Raw genomic sequence first — 12,068 nt, forward strand, 5'->3', positions numbered from 1 at the left:
AGCGGTGAGGAGCCTGAGAGGTGGACGTCGGAGAGAAGAGGGACGTGTACTTGGGAGATGCGGCAGAAGACTATTGTACTTGAACGACATTTGCGGCGAAATAAACAGATACGGGGCCAGTTTTTGTGCAATATTCTGATAGTATGACGCCTATTTTTCGAACGAACAGTTTAATCTCGGCGTTCTGTTTAGAGGGGATAACGTATCAGTTGCAACTCATTGTATGATTGTGAGCAACCGAAAAAACAAAAATTAAAGGGACACTGAAGTGATTTGAAAACATTGCGGGATTACTAGCGCAAATTGTAGTCCGGAGTCCATAGGCCATGTGTCGACCCCTCTGAGCGCATTTGCGCGAATTTATTTACTAGAAAAATCAATTCAAAAATGCTGTCCTCCGCTCCGCACCCTCGCCCATTTTCTGTGGCGTTTTCGTGTGACGTCAGGAGGAGATGAGCTGGCAATTGGCTGCGCTACTGCACGGCTCACCGACCTTCCGACAGAGTCAGTCGGAGGGGCAGCGCGTGGTGATAAGTGCTCGATAAACCACGAAAAGCGTCTCACCAAATGCATCAGCGGAGTTGAGTACTCCATCCCGCTGCTTCCATGCCGTGGCCAATACATAGGCCAGACGGGGCGGTGCTTAAATGTTTGATTGAGAGAACATGCTGGGTCTCTCAAGGGAGTGTCGTCCTCACACCTGTCCCGCCACTGCAAGGAATGCGGTTGCGCTCCCGGCTTTGAAAAAACAGTCGTGGTGATGAGAAGCAGAAGCCAGCGCACGAGGGAAATTGCGGAAGCGTACAAAATTATAAAAATTCCCCGCATTTCCCCGAGGGGAAGAATGTGAAAGTGCGAATGCACGAGTTGAATTGGCGCGGTTCGGTAATGTTCGCGAAAGAGAGATCACACACACACACAACTACAAAGAAAGAAAGATGCATTTATTCACACACACCTATTTGTGTTGTCGTTGTACTTGATTGCTAGAGCGGATCTCAGCTTTGAAATTTCGTGTCAGTACTCCTTTAAGCAGGTGCATTAGCCCTTCTCACGCCCGATTCTTGGCCAATCCCCCACGTGGGTATGTGCCATGTCACCGGCCAGGCAGCGCGCGCCCATCTCCCCCCGTTGCCAAGGAAGACGAGGAGATTCCTGGCCAATCCCCCACGTGGGTATGTGCTATGTCAGCGGCCAGGCTGCGCGCGCCCATCTCCACGTGCGCGGACATCGCCGGTGGACGCAGGTTCAGGGTCGCTTAAGAAGTGCATTGCACTTAAAAAGCGGCGACATGTGCGTGAGCCACCCGTCTATCGCACTAATAGATGAGGAAATAGATTTTCTTGACAAGTCGTGTGTGTAAAGGGCGTTCGTGATATGGTTGTGTGACTCGTGTATGATTTCATCAATTTTTTATCTCTTCTTTATTGCTTAAATAACACGTGTTCTTCCAATAAAATTTCAGTTGCTAGACAGCGCCTGTGTCGTCTATTCTCTTCTCTGTGTATTGTTTTCGTTCGCGCTGACCACCATGAATGCGATCCACCTCGCCCAATTTGCCACCTTGTAATAGTAATTGTAATCAAACAGCAGATTTCACTAGCAGAAAAGGTTTTGAAATGGTGTTTTTATTATATTTATTTAGGCTTTTGTATCAGTATTTCAATACATGGGCTTTTATTGGGGAGTTACGCATCAATATTTGTACGTCAGGCTTTTCTCCCTTCAAACGTCACTGCCGCCGGTTCAACCTACAGGGTCACCACTGCGTGGCTGAGAGGGACCCATGGGGTGATTTGGTTCTGCTTCGCTTCGTTTTGCCTTTCCGCGTTCTAGCAGACTAGTTATTGTCACGCCTGTAAGCAAATAGTACGTTGAAGACGCTTAAAAAAAACAAAAAAAACACCTGCGGCTTGCTAGATTCTCGAACACCAACAAAAGCTTCCCGGTAAAATTCGGTTCTGGACGCCTTTTGACCGCTCCCACGGGCGCCGGCGACGGCGCCAGCGACGGCGTCACCTCCGAACACGTCAAGCCCAAGTGAATTGTATTGTGGCCTTGCTTCGAGCTGATACTGGCAGAGTGAGAGGCTGGTTTCGTCTTGCAAGCACATGCAATGAATGCGGCTTTGTTTCGAAAGCATATATAAATCGTACAAAAATATGTTTCGGGAATTTGATTACTCAATGTCTGACAAATACTTGCACCTTTTGCGGGAATATAAGCTACACGAAAACGTACCTAGTCCAGGTCTCTGGGTTGTTAAATATGGGCACACACGCCTTAGTGCGAGAACGAGGGAAAGTTAATGAAGCTAGGGAATAATGAAGGCATTTCCAGCAGGGAAGAAACAGAAAAGCTTGTACTGTCTCGGAACGAAAGAAACTCAGTGCAGTCTCGGAAATGCTCAAGATGTCCGTCCAAACTAAAGCCAAGTGGGACTCACCAGGCCCAACTAGATGGTAAATGCACTGCTGTTTCGCAGGACATGAAGGGGGGAACGGCGCCTAAAGGGCCCATGCGGACAAAATACAAATCAAAATCTAATCAAATCAGTTTATTCCAACACAAAGTGCTGAGGACCGTGAACAAAAAGCCTCAGAAAGGGCTTGACAGGGTCCACGGCCCCTATACAAAGCAGATGCAACCAGAACAGGCATGAAATTTACAACACCTGGTTGATTAGCAGTCATGGTACTTCATAAAATTCACACATTCAGCACATCATAAAATTCACACACACGGTACATCATAAAATTCACACACATAAAACGCATGATACATGAACAGGATTATATACATGATACATTGTTCAAATGAAATGGCAACTGATACCGTAGCATTTGTTCACCGTAATTCGTTCGGTTCTTCGGTATTTATCAGCGGTCAACTCGGCGAATATTTCGCGGGTACATTTTAGGCTGAAGTTTGGAAATACTGCATAGTAGGTTGTTATTTCTTTTTACATTGGTTTGGTAGCGTTTGAGAAGTGAGGATTTATAGAAATGGGTCACGGGTAATAACTTCATATCTTCGAAAAAGGAGGCTGTGTGACTATCGTATGCTGCGTTCATAATGATGCGAACTGCTTTTTTTTTGTACTTTGGAAAGTTTAGCAATATTCGCCTGAGTTGTGGTGCCCCATACCAAGTGACAATACTGCAAATGCGATAAAAACATGGCCCGATATACCACAAGCTTCACACTTTTGGGCAAACAAAACCTAAGTTTAGAAAGAACAGCTGTAATGCGAGAAAGTTTCGATAACACAAGGTCAACATGAGCATTCCACGACATGTCTTGCTCAAACACTACTCCAAGACATTTCACCGTAGGTACAATTTCAATTTCGGAATTACCTAGTTTTAGCGTGTGCTGGCAGTGAACCGTACGGTTTCTTGGTCTAAACAGAACTGCTTTAGTTTTATTTGCATTAATTGTCAATGAATTTACTCGGCTCCAGCGTTGCAGTTTATCAAGCAGTTCATTGGACATACGAAACACATCACTTTGGTTTTTTGCGCTAAGAAGCATGGTCGTGTCATCAGCATACATTATAATATTAGCAGAGCTATCAATATTGGCCAGATCATTAATATATATGCAAAATAACAGGGGTCCTAAGATGCTTCCTTGTGGTACTCCTGCAGAAATAGGCTTGAAACAGGAACTATGATTATTAATTAGCACTTTCTGCTGGCGATTGCTAAGGTAGGAGGTTAGTAACTGTAAAAAGGTACCACGGAAGCCGTAGTGGCTGAGCTTTTTTAGCAAAGTGACATGATCAATACAGTCAAACGCCTTTGAGTAATCGATGAATATTCCTAATGTGTATAACTGTTGCTCAAAGGAGTTAAAAATTGCCTCTTTTTGCGCTACAAGGGCAGTCTCAGTGGAAAGGCCTTTAACAAATCCAAATTGTGCAGTGGTTATTATTTTGTGCCTATCAAGGAATGAAATCATGGAAGTGTGTATAAGCTTCTCTAGGCCTTTTGAAAATATAGGAAGTATCGCGATCGGCCTATAATTTGTGAATTCGTTTTTGTCGCCTCCCTTGTGTAAAACGATAACTTTAGCCATTTGAAGTTTTTTAGGAAAAGTACCGGCAGTAAAAAGAAGGTTAAAGACATGCTCCAACACCGGTGAAACAAGGTCTAGAAAATACTTAATCGGCCGGATTTCTAAGCCATCTACGTCAGGGCAACCACTATTTTTCAAAGAAAGAAAAGCGCTCACAATTTCATTTAAAGTGGCGGGGGCCAAGAAGGCTGAATCACAGGTGCTTTCATTCATGAAGTTTACATAATTGGGGTTGTGAGAACTCTTGCATACTGATATGAAGTAATCGTTAAAGGCGTTTGCTAGCTTTTCATTTGATAAGATTTCGTTGTTCCGAATAACCTCGTGTATCGTGTCATGACTATTTTTATTACGATTCAAAACAAAGTTAATGTTTTTCCAAGCAATATCTGATCTTTTCATTACACCACTACTGAATAAATTGTGTGCATGTTTCGTCTTTTTTCGTAACGCAGGAGGTTATTAAGTTTGTTTCTTTGCGCTTTGAACTGTTTGAATTTTTCGTTGTCTTTGATTTGAATAAATTTCTTGAACAATTTATTTTTTATGCGGATTTCCTTCAAACACTTTTTTGTAATCCACGGTTTCTGGCCTCTGCGTACGCAGTTGAAAGATTTGTACGGGAAGCAAGTATAGTATACCATTTTGAACTTTTCATGGAAACAATCGTACGCTGTATCAGGGTCCGTGGTGCGCATGATATCTGACCACTCGACTAGAGATATCGCGTCACGAAACCTGTCTAAGTTTGAGCTGCTTATGTCACGAGTAATCACGCGACCATCTGGCACTTTATGTATGGAAGGAGGGGTAGATAGCAGAAGAACAATAGGGAGATGATCACTAATATGCACGTTAAGAACACCAGAAAAAGAAATACATTCGTGAATATTGGTGATAAAAACATCAAGTAAGGTCGAGGAGCTGTTTTGGATGCGTGTAGGCGCTTGAATAGTATTAACAAATCCATTCGATGCCAAACAGATGTGGAGGTCTCGTTGCGTATTAGAAATCTTGAGGAAATCGATATTCAAGTCTCCCCCTAAGATTAGTTTGAAACGATTTTCGTTCACCCAACTTAAGTAGCTATCGAAAAAAGACAGAAAATTTGACACATTGCTTCCCGGTGGTCGGTACAAAACGCAAAAGAGAGTGTCCCTCGATTTTACAGTAAGCACTTCGTAATCGCAAGTGATATAAGAATGCGACGCAACCAAGTGGCAACGCGAGTTGTTTTTTGCCATTAACAGTACACCGCCCCCCCTTTTAGAAGACGGATTGATGAAATAGGTTGTGTAACCTGGAGGCCTCAGTACATCGAGATCAGTTTCTTACCACGTTTCAGTTATCATAATAATGTCATGCTCGAAAGCAAAGGTGCCAAGCAGTGCAAGAATTTCATCCTCTTTATTTCTTGCTGATTGTGCGTTAATATGAATAAAAGACATCGTGTTTTAATTCTGCGCATGTAAACGGCCCACTTCATGTGGCGTCAGATAAGCGGCTGCCATGACGAGCCGTAGTTTTAGATGGAATGATTACAATCATTCCATTTTTTCGAGGTCGCTGACGCGTGTCACCTTCAAGGTGCGCGAGGATTCGGTTTTTCTTGCAAAGATTTTGCCACTTTTGGTCCAAACGTAGCGCCAGCCCTTTTCCTTCTTTTTAGACACAGTCATACCCAGCAGCCTTTTCAGGTCGGGACAAAGGTGCTCATTCAAAAACACTGGAGAAGGGTGCGTAAAATCAAGATCAGTTGTCGAAACCCGCGTTTTCCTTGCTTTCTCGAGGACGATATCTCGCTTGGACCTACTTCGGAACTAAACCACTATGTTGCTGACTGTGTCGTCTTTCGTTGGTACGCGGTGGCAGGCATCTATATCGTTTTCTACGATCGGCTCGCCTAAGACTGATCCCACCTTATGCAGGAGGGCAGGGAGGCTTTCTCCTTCAATGGATGGCACACCTTTGATCTCGATGTTTTTGCATCTAGAGTACTGCTCCAGCTGCACAATCTTATGCTCATTTTCGAGCACTTCAGTGCGAAGCGCGGAGCACTCCGCGGTGAGAGGGACATTTTGGGCCTTGATTTCAGCGTTTTCAGCCTCGGCCACCTTTAATGCTGCCTTCATTTCTTCAAACGACTTGTTGAAGAAGTCCATGCTATTTTTCAGTTCCCTGTACTCTCTTCTGAACTACCTTTCTATGTCCTGTCTGCATTCTTTCAATAACTGGACCACGTCGGTACTCATAGCACGAACACAGTGGCAGCAGCAGCAGCAACAAAAGCAGACGTAAAAGAAAAACACAATAGCTTTGCCTCCAACCTGCAAGTGTCGAACAAACAGCTTCAGATGTGTGGCCCAGTTGCTGCCGCAGCTGCCAAGTGACGGAGCCGGAATGCCGCGTCTCTTTTAGCCCGTTAACCCCTGGCGGTGGCCAGCAAAACAAGTTTGTTTTACTCACAAAATTTGGTGTTTGATAGTGCTCCCAGCGCTTGTCGGCAGCAAACGGTGCTTTAGCCAACAAAAAAGTAATACACTGATTACCAATTTGTCCCTACCGCCAAATCATCTGCTTCGTGACGTCTTCGATGACGTAACAAAGACAGGTCTTCAAGCGAACCTTAGTATGCTGTTTGCTCTGTAGCGAACTGCGGAACACTTTTTTTACCGCTAGTCCTTCTAGATGGCGCCGCAATACAGCGCAAGGCCGCTGTGGGCTTTTGCTTTGTTTCTGACAGCGCCGTATGTGAACCCGGTTTGTTGTGTTACGGTAGGTAGTAATCATTTTGTGAAACTGGGTACGCTCGACAAACAGGGTCACGTAAGACAATGTCCCTTACACCTATCGGCCTGTGTCGCGAGACAACCCCAAGGCACCACACTTCGGTGCAGGGTTAGCAAACATAGGGCGTAGCGCCCAGCAACAAGAGTACGCACCAGCACTTGTACGCTTACTGTGCTTTCGTAACTACCGTTGTTTACTCGAACATTATTACTCCTTTGAAATGAATATGCATTAGATTTAAGCGAAAATAGCTCGTTCTTCAACCTTAAAAGCCCTGCCTAACCTGCGTTTGCTTTTCTGGGCCTCAGCCAATCGCACAGCTGTGTACATTACGTCATAGGCTCTAATACGGTAACTCCGCTAGTGAGTCACGGGGCCACTCCCTTCTCTATTATCACAGAGCTTATTTGAGCGATTTTTGCGTTAAAAGTGGCGTCAGTATGATTCTCACGAGGCAATCTTTCGAATGAACCATGCTTGTTTTATCTTCGTGGCCCTTTTAACTATGGTTGTGTCCGAATGCAGAACAAAATTAACGAGTGCATAGTTTAGTAATCACGCACACAAGCTGCGCGTTAACTTGCCTCTACTTTTTTCGACTTCAACCAGTAGCTGATCACTCGGCGGGTGCATGGCGGTTGCGGGTGTATACAGAGTAGGCAGTTCACAACAACAAAAGGTGTGGTTGGAAGAGTGCGTTATCCGACATGGTCCAGTTATTTTAGTTTCTGCTAGTTTCTGCAGGCACCGTGTGTTATATGGTGATGTTTCGATGAAGCGCTTAGGCACGGACGTCGCTTACCCTACAAGACCGTCACCACGCTGTTCGTGGTGAATGACTGCAGCAGATGAACGTTTGCGCGCGCTCACCTCAGGACAAGAAGACCCAGCATAAAAGTTTCTGCGAAGGAAAGTTTGGCATCCACTTGAATACAGCTGTACGGCTACAAAGGAAAGCTATACAGCGTTCTCGGAAACTTCGCAGTTGAAGAAAATCCAGGATTCGAACCCGGGACACTGCTTAACCGGAACAGTCACTCTACCAACTCAGCTAACCAGGAGGCTAGTCGTTTGTAGCGCGAGAGTGAATTGATAAACAACTCGAAGTTAAGGACACGTGTAATCGACCAGATTTAGGGGAAATCCCCAAGGTGGAGCAAGGTTCTGCGAAGGAAAGTTTGACATCCACCTGAATGCAGCCGTACGGCTACAAAGGAAATCTATACAGCTTTCTCAGAAACTTCGCAGTTCAAGAAAGATTCGTCCCCGCTGCATTCAGCTGTATGTCAAACTTTCCTTCGCAAAATCTCACTCCACCTTGGGGATTTCCCTTAAATGTGGTCGATTACGAGCATAAAAGATTGTGTTTTGTGCTGATCGCGAAGTATAATTTTGCATTATACACCGTACATTTCTGTTATAGTGTTCGTGAAATTTAGGCGACATTGTGAATATCTGAGGTATGATTAGACAAGCGCGTCTGGTGTGCTGTCAGATGAGTGCTCCGCTACATTATGTAAGCGCACAAAACTGATTTATATCACCCCGCAATGCCGTAGCATGAGCATCTGAGGAAACGCTGCTGACGGAGACACTGTTAGTGAATTTCAGTGCACTGGAATTAGAATCAGCACGATTCATATGCCGGCTTCGCGACGCTGCTATGTGACACACACCTGGCGCTTATGGAGACCGAATGTATCACAGAAAGATCGCGTCAGCAACATCTACACTGTCGTAAATACACCACAATTGCGAACAGAGAGACTGCTGTATATAAATATATGCTACGAACGCCCACAAAGGGTATATTTCAGTTGTGAACGTGCCCCCAAAAGCAGTGGCGACACTGTGTAGCAAGCCGGAGCGATTCACGGCTGCTTTCGGGATGGGCCGCTCGGGATATTTCTGTGGAGCCGCTACTGAAGCCACTGGAACAAAGAAAGTACCGCCATTAGCGGCGGGTAGCGCGCGCAGGATTGTGTTTTTGTGGCTAGATTAGGTCAAGCGCTAGGGGCGTGTGTTCTGCTACGTGTAGAAATGGCCGCTCACGAGTGCGAGGACTTTTAGACGGCTGGCGGATTAGCCCTTTTTGGGATATCATTTTAGAATTATGTTTAATTCACTAAAAAAATCAGAAACAGTACCTTCTTTTTTTGCATAGTAACGCTATTAACGCAAGGGGGAAGTAACATACTTTTCTCTTGCGCCGTGAAGTCATGGGACTTCGTGCGCCGTAGATAGGGGTGCTATTGGTTTTATTTATTTATATATTTATTCACAGATACCTCAAAGACCCCAATGAATAGGGTTTTACATGAGGGGTGGTGAAGGACAAAAATTACACAATAACTGAAATACAAACAAGAGAAAATAAACAACCGAACAAGCATATCACGAATACAGAGCGTTTCAAGCACGCTGTGTTCATAAAAGGTGTACAATGCCAGCCAACAATGTAGATAACAGCACTAAAAATAATCGCATACATGACACAACAATAATCAGTGCGAAATGGTTTTAACGGCAGCTTTGAACTGCGCCGGGTTTGTTTGAATGACGACACCTTCGGCAGAGCCGTTTCATTCGACGGCTGTCAAAACGGGAAATGAATTTAGATAGGCGGTCGTTGTGGGTGAGGTGGGTATACTGCTTTTGAGTGGTTGAGGCGATTCGATGGGTGGTGAGCAGTTTTTATGCAGAGGCTTTGGCACGATAATGAGTTGTAAAATCTGTGGAAGAGGCAAAATCGTGCTACTGTACGTCGTGTTTTAAGACTGGGCAATTTAGCTTTGCATTAAAAGTGTGTTACCCTTGTGTGGTATGAATAATTGGAAAAGATGAATCTGGCCGCACGGTTCAGAACGGATTGAATGATAGTACATAATTTAGCTTGCGGTATGTCCTAGACTGCACACGTGAATTCCAGCTTAGGCCGAACAAGCGTTTCGTAGGCCAATAATATGACAGTGGATGGAGCCATGTTTATGTTACGTCGGAGGAAGCCCAGTGCGCGGTTCGCGTCACTGGTAATGCGATTTATGTGGGGTGACCATGTAAGGTCATGAGAAATAAGAATACCTAGATATTTAGTGGACGAGACAGGAGATATAGCGGAGCCACTTAAGAAATATTTGTACGTGGAATAGGAGTGACGCCTACGGATGGATGTTTTGTGAACGTTTATAACCATGACCCATTTGTTTCACCATTCATCTATCTTCCTTAAGTCTTGCTGGAACGCTAAGTTATCAGTGGGATCGACAATGGGGAGATAAATGACGCAGTCGTCCGCAAACAACTGAATGCTTGAAGAAATATTATCTGGTAGGTCGTTGATGTATATGAGAAAAAGCAAGGGCCCGAGGACTGTCCCTTGAGGAACACCTGAGATGACAGGGGATAAGGAGGAAGAACTGTTTTTAGCATAGACGAACTGCTGTCGGTTAGTTAAAAAGTTTGAAAGCCATGCAAAGACATGTTCACCAAGTTTTAAATGTGAAAGATTCGATAGCGAACGCTTGTGAGGAACTTTGTCGAAGGCCTTCTCGAAATCTATGAAAATAGCACCGACGGGGACGTTAATGTCTAATTTAGAATTCATGTCACTTACGAAGAGTGCCAGTTGAGTGTCGCAGGAGAGACCTTTTTCGAAGCCATGTTGATAGGAATGAAAGAACTTAGCAGATTTCAGAAAGCTAGCTATGTGCGTGTAAATGATATGTTCCATTATTTCAGAGCAAACACATGTAAGAGAGACCGGACGAATGGCGTTATCTGAGGCTTTCTTGGGAACAGGTAGAACTTTTCCTGTTTTCCAATCTTTGGGTACGGAACCTGTTGAGAGGGACTGCTGGAAAATATGGCTAAGAATGATGCTAGAGAGGTGTTTGGTGTTTTTGAGAATTTTTGCATTGATGCCGTCGACGCCTGAGGCCGAAGATAGCTTCAGGGAGTCAATGACGTTTGAAATGCCGTGTGGTTGGAATGTAATGCTCGGCATGATGGGGGGCAATTTACTAGAAAGGCACACAGGGCCGTCCTCTGGCTCGCGGGTGAATACTGAGCAGAATGTGGAGTTAAGGGACTCGGCAACCTTGCAGTCAGGAATAGCAGTTCCCGAGGAGTCAAGCAAGGAAACTGTATGGTTTGCGTGTTTGGGGTAAATGGTCTTCCAGAACTGCTTAGGGTTAGTGCAAATGAGGGCTGGCAGTGTCGACGGAAAGAAGGTGCGTTTGGTGTTAGACAGGAGTGAATCGAACTTTTTCGATGTTGCTCGATATTTTTCCCATGTGTGTGGGTCGGTGGAAGATTTTGCCGCTCTGAGTTGCCTATTTCTTTTTCTTTTGAGCCGTTTTAAAGTAACGCTGAACCACGGGGATGCGATCCGCTCTGTTATCGTTTTTGTAGGTACGTATTTTGCAATCAAATGTTGCATTTGATACTTAAAAATTGACCAATTTGTTTCAACCGAGCGAGTTTTGAAATCCAACAAGAACGAATCGCAAAAGTGGCTCAGTTCAGCGTTCATATCGAGGTGATTTCCTTTATCGTAAAGTGTTATTGTGTTCGACATTTCCTCTGGGCAATTTCATGTGTAGGCAATGAAGTAGACATGTGTAGGCAATGAAACGTACCATGAATGACTGCGTGGTCACTGATTCCATCCAGATGGGTGAGTGGAGAGAAACTATCTGGGTGAATGGCAAGAACCAAGTAAAGTAGATTGTTCGAGTGGTTTGTAGTTCTTGGATGGTGATGTGACCAACTGCGCAAGCCCAAACGAAAGACACGTGTTTGTGAAATCGCTTATGACGCTTTTGTACGCCGACGTGAGAGCGGGATTGCACCAGTCAATAGCCGGAAAGTTAAAATCACCAAAAATTGCAATACGCGTGTTGGGGTGTAGGGTTGAGACCAAGTGCAACGCGTCATAGAAACTGGGTACAAATGAGGTGTCGGCATTTGGGGGGCGATAGCATAGGCCGGTTATGATAGGAGGATACGCAGCTATGCATCGAATAAACAGTAGTTTCGTGGAGTACTAATAACAACCCGAGAGCACTGCAAACTACGATGTGAACACAACAAGCCACCACCACCTCGCCTGTTTACCCGATTACATCTGAAGACGTGGAAACCTGCGAAAGAGAGCTGTAGTTCTGCATGACCTATTGATGGGTTTACCATGTTTCTGT

This window comes from Haemaphysalis longicornis, unplaced genomic scaffold, assembly GCF_048455015.1.
Source record: "Haemaphysalis longicornis isolate Haplotype H1 unplaced genomic scaffold, Haemaphysalis longicornis Haplotype H1 scaffold_2, whole genome shotgun sequence".
Classification (NCBI taxonomy): Eukaryota; Metazoa; Arthropoda; class Arachnida; order Ixodida; family Ixodidae; genus Haemaphysalis; species Haemaphysalis longicornis.